This window comes from Pteropus vampyrus, unplaced genomic scaffold, assembly GCF_000151845.1.
Source record: "Pteropus vampyrus isolate Shadow unplaced genomic scaffold, Pvam_2.0 Scaffold14, whole genome shotgun sequence".
In the NCBI taxonomy this organism is placed as follows: domain Eukaryota; kingdom Metazoa; phylum Chordata; class Mammalia; order Chiroptera; family Pteropodidae; genus Pteropus; species Pteropus vampyrus.
In genome coordinates this window covers 12,243,263-12,255,500 of record NW_011888795.1, presented here as the reverse complement: position 1 = coordinate 12,255,500, position 12,238 = coordinate 12,243,263, and the positions used below count along the sequence as shown (strand labels likewise).

The window sequence follows — 12,238 nt, the reverse complement described above, 5'->3', positions numbered from 1 at the left end:
TGTGTAACCATTACCACAGTCTTAGAACATTTTTTTTACTCTCCCCCAAAAACCTTGTGCTCATTTGGTGTCATTGAGATGCTTTTTAACTGTGTATGATATTAAGCTTTGTAATAATGTCGCAATTTGCATAGCCATGGGTAGAATATAATTTTAAATGCACATTGAAAGTAAGTCACTCAATTTCTGGCTCATGTAGAGAAGTTTCTGTGGTGTTCCAAGGAAATATGTAATCTGTAAGTTGGTCAAATGACGTATTGGGCCTTTTCTATAGAAGATAGAATTAACTTTAGATCTGTGTGATTTTTTTTTTTTTGGCTGTAATTGACTATCAAACAAAATTTAAAATAGAATATTTCCAAAATTTCCTTATTACTTTAGCTCAGTTTAATATTAAAATGAAATTTGAGAGTAATTAGATCAATGCCGCTTTATTATCACCCATGATGACTTATGGAGTTGTGTTCTCAGGGTGTACTTAGTTTTCAGTTGGTATTGATTCATTTGATTTTTTTTTGTGGAAATTAGTAATTGAGGAAAAGATGGTGGCTGTCTTAATAATATTAGGGGCAGTTAAAAACATACAGGTATTTAAAGATAATTTTTAGTTGTATATTTTAAAATGAAATTTTTATAAAAATGTAAAAACTAAGATTTAACTAAATGAAAAGGCCACTTTAACAATTAAAAAAATTACTTTTCCTGTAATTTTTCTTTGTATTACAAGAACAGTACACAACTATGAAAAATCTGAAAACAAATTAAAAATCTTATCTATCTGGAGATATGCTGTCAAGGCCTTGGCTTTTGTATACTTAGAGAAAACACATTTTTCCATGTTTTTACTTTAATGCACCTGCGTATTTTCTACATCATCGTATATTTGCGTGCTTTCTGTGAGAGAACAGTTTTCTATGACTGCTTATTGTTTACTAGATATTCCATGACTCTTATACATGTATTTCTTGATTTTGTTCTCTCAAGGACTCCATGAAGTGTATGCGGTTTTATCCCCAATTTTCATATTAGGAAACTGCTGATGATTAACTTGGACAAGAATATACTGTAGCTGAAGTGAGATTTAACTCTAGGGCTTCACATTTCCAATTGCCTAGGTTAGCATAGTATTAAGTTCTTCAAAGGAAATTTTAGGGTAGGGCGCTTACGTTTTAGTTAGGAAGACAGGGCAGACACTTGACCGGATAATAACTTTAGAATTGAGTCCTCTACCACAATGTTAAGGATGTAGCAGACTTGTTTTTTATTTTTTGGTAGTGGGAAGAAAACTGTACCTTCCATAACTGATCCCTAATTCTTGTATTAGCTAGTTGAGACACCTTGGAGTTTTCATTTACAATATGAGACAGTTTTAATGATTTATCAGCTGGTGGAATCTGCTAGGTTCTGTTAGTTCATTAAGATCCCATCTAGCTCTAACAACAATAACAGCCAATCTATAGCATCCAGACTATCAGACGGTGCAGGTACTTTACATGAATTTATTTCATTTAGTCCTCAATCACGACGATGGGGAGATAGTGTTACCATTAATTGAGTAAAGTGAGGTTGAATAATCTAGGTTTGTAAAATAAAAGGCTGTTTCAATATTTAGTCTGATTTTTCTGATCTGTAACCATTATAGTGTGGTTTTTTTTTTTGAAATACGAATATATAGCTTATCAATTATTAATTACTGATTACTAGTAATTAATACCATGGAAGTCAAGAGGACTGAATTGGGAGGATTCTTGGAGAAATGATTTATGTCTTCACTTTATAAAATCTATTCTTTCCAGTATGGTAGTCACTAGCCATAAGGCTGAAATGAGCTAGTCTGAGTTGAGATGTGCTTTCATTATAAAATGCATACTGGGTTTGAAAGACTTAGTATGAAAAAAAAGAATGTACATAATTTAAAAATACAGATTACATGTTGAAATCGTATCTTGGATATATTGGATTAAGTAAAATTATTATTAAAATTCTACCTTTTTTTTTTTCCACTTATTTTAACATGGCTGCCAGAAATTTTAAAACTAGATATGTGGCTCAAAATATAATTTATGCTGGGTAAAACTACCCATACTGTTCATTTATATCATTCTCAGTTGTTAGCTTTGCATTGATTATGTAAGGTATTTGGGAAATACTAGAAATACTTTATGCATGCATATATATGAAACTGTCTTCACATTTTCTTATGATGCGGCACTTCTTGGTAATCTTGCCATGTAGCCTTTTTTTGAGCATGCCGGGACTTTTTTCTTTCACATTTATTTTTCAATTACAGTTTTACAATATTTTTAGTGTCAGGTGTACAACATAGTGATTACTACCTTACAAAGTGGTCACCCCCTTAAGTAATCGCCCATCTGACACCATACATAGTTATTGCAGTATTTTGACTGTATTTCCCATGCCCGGTAGTATTTTTGAGTATCAAATGGCTTTAGAAGGTTCTTAGGCATATGTTTAGCAAATAGTTAAGAAACGCTGTTTTGATGGTTAAATTTTCTTGGACCAACTCTTCATAAAAACAGGCCAAACAAAAGCAATGCTTTATTCTAAACATATGTATTTACAAGTATAACAATCCCTTTATTTGTCCTTACATTGAAGAGGCTAAAAGTCATGGCAAAATTGAACCAACATTAAATCTCAGTTAAATATTAGTTGTTTTAGCTTGTCTTTTATACTCTGTCCTCAGCATTTTTTGCTTAGTTTTCTTGGGATGAGTAGAAGTCTCCTAGTAATAATTGATGGAGTTTATAAATACTGTTCGCAAAGGAACATGCCTTCCTCTGTCAAGATTTCTTCAGGATAATGAATCATGAAAACTTTTCTTCCCATTTTATAACTTTTTACTTTCGTAGTTTTTTGGGTTATTTTCAAGTTTTAAGTTTTCCAGTGACCTGATGCCTGTACTTCGTACATAGTAGGCCTTCAGTACATACTGAACAAATGAATCAGCCATTCTTGGCTTTTGGACACTTCTTGATTTATTGTTAATCTTCGTATAACCGCATGTATACAAAACTACATCTTTTTTGATTTCGATGCAAACAACTTGAATTTTTTCTTAGGGGCTATATATTCTGGTCAAGTTGAAATATTGTCACAGAACTTTATGCATGTGGAAAGAGAACAGTAGAGACAGGAAACTCCGCGACAGGAAAGTCACAGTAGTTTTAAATGGCCATTTGAAATCATTAAATCATCCCATTTCATGGAGAACTGTTGGAGAGTCTAAACTTGTGTAATTAACAAGCCAGGAACATTACTAGTACGTAAGCATTAGTCGATATATATGCATTCTTATTGAAATTCTCAGATCCTCATTTTCTTTTATTCAGAACAGTTAAATGCTAATGAATGCTGGAAGTTTGCCTTGAATAACTTTTTTGCTTAATAGAACTTATTCCGTAATGATGCAATAATTTCTTTAATGTGTAAGGTTATTAGCAAATTTGCAGACTGTTTATAGAACACGTGTTTATTGACTTAAAATAATTTTTGGTAAATTTAGTTATGTAGAACTTCAAAAAAGTATTTGAAGTTAAGACATTTTTTGATTGCAGTAGCTGTCTTGAATGTGCTTGTTATTGGAATCAAATTACAACTCAGATCTTTTAGAGCATTGTAAACATCAAACAAGTTCATTCTGTTGATTTGTGATTCTTAGAGATGGAAAAATTAAAAGATGTGGGAAGTGGTGATGTATATATGTGCTGTATGGACAGTGTTTAAGCTCTATCTCAAGTCTTTAAAAAACATTTATGCAAACTTGCTTCCCTTCACCCCTTGATCTCTTTTCCCACTTCTCTTTTAGGTAAATTCATTTATAGCCAAGTATGCATACTCAGAATGGCACATAGATACACATTCAGATAAATATGTAGGTTTTTTTTCATACTGCTCTATAAAAATAAGATAATCTACATCTTGGCTATTTTCACTTGGAGTGTACTTAGTTTTTCAATGGTTACATAATATGTCAGGGTAAGAATTACTGTGAAATCCAGCCATTCCCTAGTTAATAGACACTTTGTTCTCAGTTCGTTGGATATGTTTGAAAGAGTGGTATAGATTGTTGGTGGAAGAGAACTTTTTTTTAACTCTAATGTTATCAGAATACTTTTCAAAAGGCTTAACACTTCCTATTTTTTCATTGATGAATATCTTTATATCCTTGCCAGAAACGGGTTTTATAATCTTGTCAGTTCGATATAAAGGGTTATCTCATTGGAACTTTGATTTGTAAAGGTCCCCACTTATGAATTTTAATGTTTGTTGGCCATTTGGATTTACTTTCCCTTAAATTGCCTGTCGTTTGCCCATTTTCCTATTGGGATATCCTTTGTCACTTTTTGAGATCTCAAAAGTCATTTATTGTGAGTGCCGCCTCCACATCTATTATCTGTTGACTTTCCAGTATCCCTCACCATAGAGATGTTTTATTTTTTTTATGTACTGAACTATTTTTTTCCCTGTTAAGGCTTCAGGATTTCCAACTTTGGTTAAGGTAGCCTGTGTTCAGATGATACATATAATTTCTTAGAATTTTTTGTAGTGTTTTATTCATTTATATTCATTACATCAAGATTTATTTTTTAATATTCATAGGCAGTCGTGCTAGCACCATGTTTTAAATAATAAACCTCTGTTTTAAAGATTTTGTCATTTTTTTCCTTTTGGCATCTGCAGGGATTAGATACTTGCTTTCTTTAGCCAAATCTTTCTCAGTTCTAGGATTGAGATGGGAGGAGGCTGTCCAGCATCCAAGAAAGCTGGGTCCCATTCGGGGTTGATAGAACTTCCTGAGGATTGCTCGAGAAAGTCTCTGGGGTGCTGTAGGAAGACCATAGAATCCCTGAAGGGGAACATCGTGACTTGCTTTTGGGCAAATGAAGCCTTTAGGAGTTTTATTTTCCTTACCTTACTGCCCTGGGCCTTCTCTTGTTTTACCTAACCACATGGTAGTGGATCTGAGATCAATCTTAATAGTGAAATGCCACTATACTATAGTGTTTTCAGTAAATGAGAATTTTTTTCCTTTCTCTAATAAGATGTTCTTTTTATATTTGTTAGCTGTATACATTGTTCAGCAACATAAAATGTTTTATTATAAATTATTTAAATTACCAAACACAAATGCTCCAGGAAGACTTAACATGGTATTTTTGGGAGGGGAAGAATAGCTTTCAGTACTTCTGGCACACCTTTGAGTGCCTGGGTATACCTTAGTTTAGTTTAAGAAGCTTCTGCTTCTGCAGTTTGCAGATTTAGAATGAATATATGTGTGTGTGTGTGTGTGTGTGTGTGTGTGTGTGTATATGTATGTATGTATGTATGTATGTATATTTGCTTAGGTTGTGATGATCACTTGCATCTGGGAGTCCCTTAAGTTAGTTTCTTCAACATAATAGAGTATGTCATGCATTATAAAATACAATTTTTTTCATGATGTCGCAAGTATGGTGCATAGCTAGTACCATTCTAGATGCATTCTAGAGAAGTTAATTCATTACACAAAATGTCTTAATGATTGGATTGTATTCTTTTAGAACCCTGTTTAAGACACACTTTTCTGTTTTCAGTTTTCTCTTTTTAATTCTGTAAATTGGATCACGTGTTAGAGTGCAGAGTAGGACAACAGATAATTCTGACTGTTGTCATGTTGATTTGAGGTGTGAAAGTCAGCCATAGGTGGAGATGTCTCTGTATTTGGAAGTTGGGTTTAGATTTCATGGAGTAGGTTATTTTTCCATAGATTTGGGATGTTAGTGGAAGATCCATACAATTTCATTGTATCGAAAATGATAATCCATTTTAAGAGTCACTTAAGAAATGTTGCCAATTAATCTATGAGTGGTGGTTTTCTTTTAGAATTCTTGTTACATACTTACTGAAAGATCATCTTTAAACACTTGCACACATAAAATGGAAAATACAAGCATTTAAATTTAAACCAACAAAATTTAAATTGGTTAAGACATCTTCAAATTCAGGTGATTGTGTTTCTTCTCACACTATCTTGGCTGTTTTAAGCCTATTTTTTAAAGTGCTCTCCTCTTATCTCCAGGATTTTCTTCCGAGAATTTTCTCCTGCTCTGCAAATTTCGATGGTGGCGTTTTTTTATTTTATCAGAAGGTGTCAACAGAACAACCTTCTGGTATGAAACCGCAGTCCTTCCTAAAATGGTCCTTCATTGATTTGCTGAATAAAATAAATGTCTAAGGGTTACAGTCATATGTCACAGAAAATTGCAAGCAAACCAGGTTTGAATATGCTTAAACAGTGATGTTTATATCCTGGCTGCCATATGGCTATTAGCTGGTCTGAGATGCCATCAATTATAAGAAGCATCTTGATTTCAGAGATGTTAAGTTAGAATTGATGGGCTGGGAAGGTAGGCTGGGGCCAGAGAATGAATCAGAAAATAAACTGATAATTGATCAAAGGGTAACAAGTGATAATCAGATCCATTATGGCAGTTCTTGAAAAGCAAAAACCTAAGGTGAATTTTACATAAATGCTGTTAACTTAATCTTTCTCATTGATTCTTTTTGTAATCACATTTATCCTCAGCAGTAAACTTTACCTGATGTAGTTGAGGAAAATGGAAACTTAACCCAGTCAGAGGATAGGCCCTATAGGATGGAACAAACTTGAGTCGAATGCCTTTATATAGAAAGAATTCAAATCAGTTTATTTTTAGACTGCAGTATTTCATCACAGGTTTGCTTCAGCAATTAAGCCATCAGCTGTAATATTTTAACACATTGGAGAAAGTATCAAAAATGTAGTTATTTCTTTTGACAGCAAGAATGCATCACTTTTGTGAAAAGGAAAAAGTTTTCCTTTAAACAGGAAAAAAAACTAGTTATTTCACTGTAATGCCAAATAAATGGAAAAATAAAATCTCTAAATTTTATACTAGTGATCCTGACAAAGACTTTAAGAATTGATAGAAATATTAAGGCTGGAGTGAATCTTAAATTATATGGGAATACTTGATCAAGTTTGAAGGAGGCATAATGTGAGTGTGAGAATTTTTTGCTTGCTTAAGAGAATAAATGTGAACCAGAGGTTTGATTCCTGATGGAACCCTTGCTTTTTCCACTTGAGATTAGATAGAGTCTTTAAAACCTACCGTCCACTTAGGAAAAGAGTACTGTTTCTTGCTCAGTTTATTGGCAACCAGCAAACTCTTCTAAGAGGGATTTCAAAATTTAAGAGTTATCCCTTTAGGATATAAATCTCATGGTTTTGGATCTAGTCTTTCCATTCCAAACCTTACTTTAGTTGAGGTTTCAGGCTGTCTAGTTTCTGTTAGCACTTTGCTGAGTACTAAGGTTTTTAAGTTTCTGTTTCCCCTTTATAAGGAAGGAATGTAAACTTAGACTTGTAATGAAATTGCAGTTGTAGGAAGTCATTGGTGGATTTTTGAAAAATATAAAGTAATAGGTGAATTTCAAATGATACTTTGCAGTCAAAGGAAATTTTCTAGACTAGGACAGTATGTTTTTAATGAATTTAGTGGGAATATTCTCTAAGGAATTCATGTATCTTTATAGATACTATAAGCCATAGCTTAAGCAAAACCTCTAATAGATGGATCAGTACTTTAAACATTAAAATTTTTATTTTAACTTGAGTTTATGTTTTGGACAAGATAGTTGCCTTTCCAGTTGTGAACTAGATTTTGATGTTTTGTTCTGGAATTTTGCTTTAAATAGGCTTTTTAGGAAAGGTGCCATTTATCCCTCTATTTATAAATTCCAAATTAGTATTGCTACCAGATTTAACCTTACGGGGTTTAAAACTACACGTTAGCAAAAGCATTTTATCACCTGATTCATGATATAATGAAAAGAGCTCTAGACAGAAGATGAGGCTTTAAATTCAATACTTATAATAACCTAGGGAGTTAACTTTGGGGTTGTATATCTTTGAATTCCAGGAATATATTCATACTATGTTTCTTGTTTAACCAGTAGGATTTTTTCTCCCCATGACTACTATAATTAAGTTGAAAACATGTGTTTTTCAGCCGTAGTGTTCTGTAACTTCAAAAATATATTTTTGTAAATATTATCTTTGTGTACTTTGTTCTTTCCATAAGCCATTTATCTTTCATCTCAAAATTGCCAAACACTAAAAAATGAAGTTTATCTTTATATTCTGATAAGGATCTACAAGATGTAAAATGGGAGGGGGAAAGCACAGTTCAAAACAAATTGTAGTAAATGTTTAAAGTTTTAATGAAGACATATATTATTAAAATTACACTTATTTTTTTGTGAATTACCCATTCATGTAGTTTATACTGATTCTTTTTTTTCCTTATCAGCTTGTTCAACTACCTTACTAACTCACCTGAGAATATTATAAATTATTATATATTATAAATTGGGAATTTAACTGTGTTTCACCCTTTCTTTGTATGTGGTTCTGTTTTGCTTATCATATTTGAGTTTTTAGGTAGCATAAGTTTATGAAACTTTGTTTTGTGGCTTTTGGGTTTTTTGTTTTTTGTTTTTTGTTTTTATTACAGAGGCCTTATAAATATTTTACTTGTGCTTCCACTTACAATCTTTATTTTTTTAAAGTTTCAGTCATTCATGAATTTTTTTGAAGAAATCCATTTTCATTTTCCTCAATTATCTAAATGTCCCAGTACTGTTTAAAAATAATCCATTTATCCCTCTATTTATAATTTCCTAAATGATTTAGTCTTATTTTGGGAATCTATCTCTTCCTATAAAATGTCTTTTTAAATGATTACTGTAGCTTTAAAATAAGTTTTTACTATTTGGTAAGGGATAGTGTATTCTAGTTATTCCCTACTCCCATTCAAAACTTTCCTTTTTCAGTGCTTGTTTTAGATAGACTTTGGTGTAATTTTATTAAGAGTAACCCCTTTCCTCCCAGCAGAAATGTGGGAACCAATTTAGGGATATACTGAAAATTTCACAATATCAAGAACTCTTATCTAAGAATGTGATGTGCTTTACATTTTTCTAAATATTGTATTTCATTAGTCAAGTTTTAAAGATTTGTGCATATAGGTTCTGCACATTTTTTGTTGTTGAGGGCATTACTAGGGTTTTATTTTTTTAATGCTGCTGTTAGTAGAATCTTTTTGTCTTTTATTTTCAGCTGCTTATTGTTTTTATACAGGCAACTAATTAATTACTGAATTTTTGAATTGTTTTTAAAAGTTTTTATTTTAAGCTTAATTACCAGTTCTTAAAATAGTGCTTCCACTGCTTAGGGATTCCTGCTGTTTCCTTTATCCCCTCCCTTACCCCCAATTTAGACATAATTTATGGCATTCCTGGGTTTTTACTATACTATGTTCTGTGATTTTGTCAGGAAGCATATTCTAAGATATTTTGATAATATTTCAAGTGTGTTACACTGTCTTGTTACTACTGGTGGTTATTTTAAGTTATAGTTAAGAGAATCAAATGTAAACATATCAGACTATGAGTGAACAAATTAAGGGACCATTTTATAAAGATGCCTTGGAATCTTTCATATCTATATGTATGGGAAGAAGAAAAAAGAAATGTGAAAAGTTTTATTCTGAGAAATATCGTTCCTAGGCCAGATGAGTAAAAGAGACAAAATCCCTAAAGGTTGGACTAACACTAGGAGGACAGAGTTATGGAGACTTGAAGTCATAAAGCTCCCCATTGTTATTTGGTGTCCCCAACTCAAAGATTTTGCACAAGACCCAACCCTGCCATTTTGGGCCTTAAGTATAAAGGGACCCACCACTCTGGTGATTTGGAGAGTACAAAAATATCTTGAAAAGTATTGATAGTGTCCTGCATAAAATGGACACAATTTAATAGAGATTGGCCACTAGAAGTACCTTATTCTTAGAACCTAGAGTTTGGAGATTGGAAAATATTTTCTGATTTTTCACTACAGTCCAAACGTATTTTAAGAACTGGTTGTTAAGTCCTTAATCCGTTTAATCTTAAGCCTGGAGGATATTAGCAATAAGAGTAGATGGCCAGAGCTGTATTTTTCTTAAAGGTTGTGGAAAATGTGCACCCAGACAAAGCTGATATTGATGTGGTGGTGAAAGTAAAGTGAGGATGGGGTGGGGAGAAGAATAAGCACTGATTTTTTTTACAAAAGAAAGTTTTTATTATAACGATGACTGGAATTTCCTAGTGACTTTAGAGTTTTGATTTGAGCTAATCCGCTATATAAATTATACAGAAATAAAAAGGATTAACAAAACATTCCAAACTTTGAAAATTGTGAAGGACTAGAAAACATTATTGAAAGTTGAAAGTATGATTGACCTCTGACGATAAGATGTTTTACTCTAATATTCATAGACTTGAAAATTCTTAGTTTCTGAAATGTTCCTTAGAAACGGCAAAGGTATAATAGAGATAGATGTACTGGTAACAATTATGGAAGTGCTGACCAAAAGTGATTGCTGAAAGTGGATGTGTGTATGAACTAGAAATAGAGAAACAGACCAGGAAGTCATGATTATGACATGGTGAGATAGAACTTGAACTAGAGTGGCAGCTCTTAAATTTTAGCTATGGGAGGAGAAAGGGAAATAAAAAATGTCGCTGCAGTTGCAAGAAAGGAGCTACTGTAGCACTTTTGAAAGGAAGGTACAGTACTTTCTCACTTAATGTCATCAAATGGGTTCTGGGAAACTGCAGCTTTAAGCAAATGACATATAATAAAACTAGTTTTACAATAGGCTAATTGATATATAAATGAGTTAAGTTCCGAAAGCACATTTCTGATCACAAAAATGTCACCAAATTTCTAAATGACTCAAAACACTTCTCATATTAAACATTGAAATAAATGAGCTTACAGACATTTAAGAAAGATTAATAGAAATGAGTGAGAATAAGTATTTTCCAACCCTCTTCTTCTACTTCAGGGGTGTGGGGGAAGGGGAGCAGGGACCGGAACCTATCCCTGCAGCTCAGGCAGGGTGCAACATGGGAACCAACTCTGGACAGGACACTCTTCCATAGCAGGGCACAATCACATACACCCACTCTCAACACCCAGTCAGACAGTTGAGACATGCCAGTTTGCTTCACGGGCACATCTTTGGGATGTGGGAGGAAACCCGAGTCCCCAGAGAAAACTCACACAGACATGGGGAGAACATGCAAATGCCACACAGGATTGGCCCTGGACAGGAATTGATTTTTTTTATCCTCCTCAACATTATAGAGAGGCAACATTATTTGTTATTCGAGGACCTGCTGTATCCTGCATTTTAGGCCTCACATGAGGATGTTTTTATTGAAATGTCCTAAATAAAATAAAATGATTTTATTTTTAGCTCCATCCGTTATCCTTTCCTCTCCAAGTTCCAAAGATTTTTCTGTGGTGTTAGTGCTGATCTTGCTTTAAGGTTTTTCTGCTGTGAATTTGTTTCATAGTCTTTGGTTTGCTAATTTGCTTAGAATAATATCTAAGCCGTAGTATTTAAATAGTAGTAGTAGTTGCTTTTTTGTTACTCCTCTTCCATCTACTTTGTAAATTTCTCAAGTTTTGTTGCAAGTTTTTCTTTTTGTTGTCTTTTATTAGGGATTTATGCCTTAAAATCCCTTTAGTATTACTTAATGGACTTCTGGGAGGGAGATGAGGCGAACAGATGTGTTCATTTTCTGTTATGTTTTATCAGGTACTGCAGGAGTTTGTGTTTATTTTTGATAGTTTTTAGTGCACATTATGGAGTCCAGTATGATAAAGATGTTTAGGAAAGTATTTACTAGCTACCTAGTGTTAACAAGTGTGCATGTAGCATTTGACTAGGATTGAGAAATTTGCAGTTCTGATTAACATAAATATAAAACATCATTTAATGTCAGTTGTAGTCAAGGAAGGACTGCTTGCCCAAAGTTACATAGTGGTGGAGCAGGGATTTGAACAACAGTTGTTCTACACCCAGGTCCTTTGCCCTTTTTTTGATTATGTCATATCATGGTTTCTTTAGGTTGTATTAATTAAATGAAGACAGTATAAAAAGACTAATTTCAAAATTAATTTCAAGGCTAGAAAATGACTACTGATTAAAATTGAGAATCTGTAGTCGTTCCAAAATGGTTTTGAGGCAATATACTTATAGCCCATTTTTTTAAAGTGAAGGAGGGAGAGATATTGTAGGAAAAATAAGTTAATGGCAAGATTAGTATTTAAAATGTCATGCCTTTTATTAAAGCTGAGCTA

At 33.0% G+C, this 12,238-nt stretch overlaps 1 protein-coding gene across 6 annotated transcripts in view; it reads left to right on the top strand.

Annotated features, from left to right (window-relative positions):
- Window positions 1-12,238, top strand: part of FXR1 (FMR1 autosomal homolog 1) — a 56,362-nt gene that overhangs the window by 5,435 nt on the left and 38,689 nt on the right. The gene's annotated exons all lie outside the window — the stretch shown is intronic.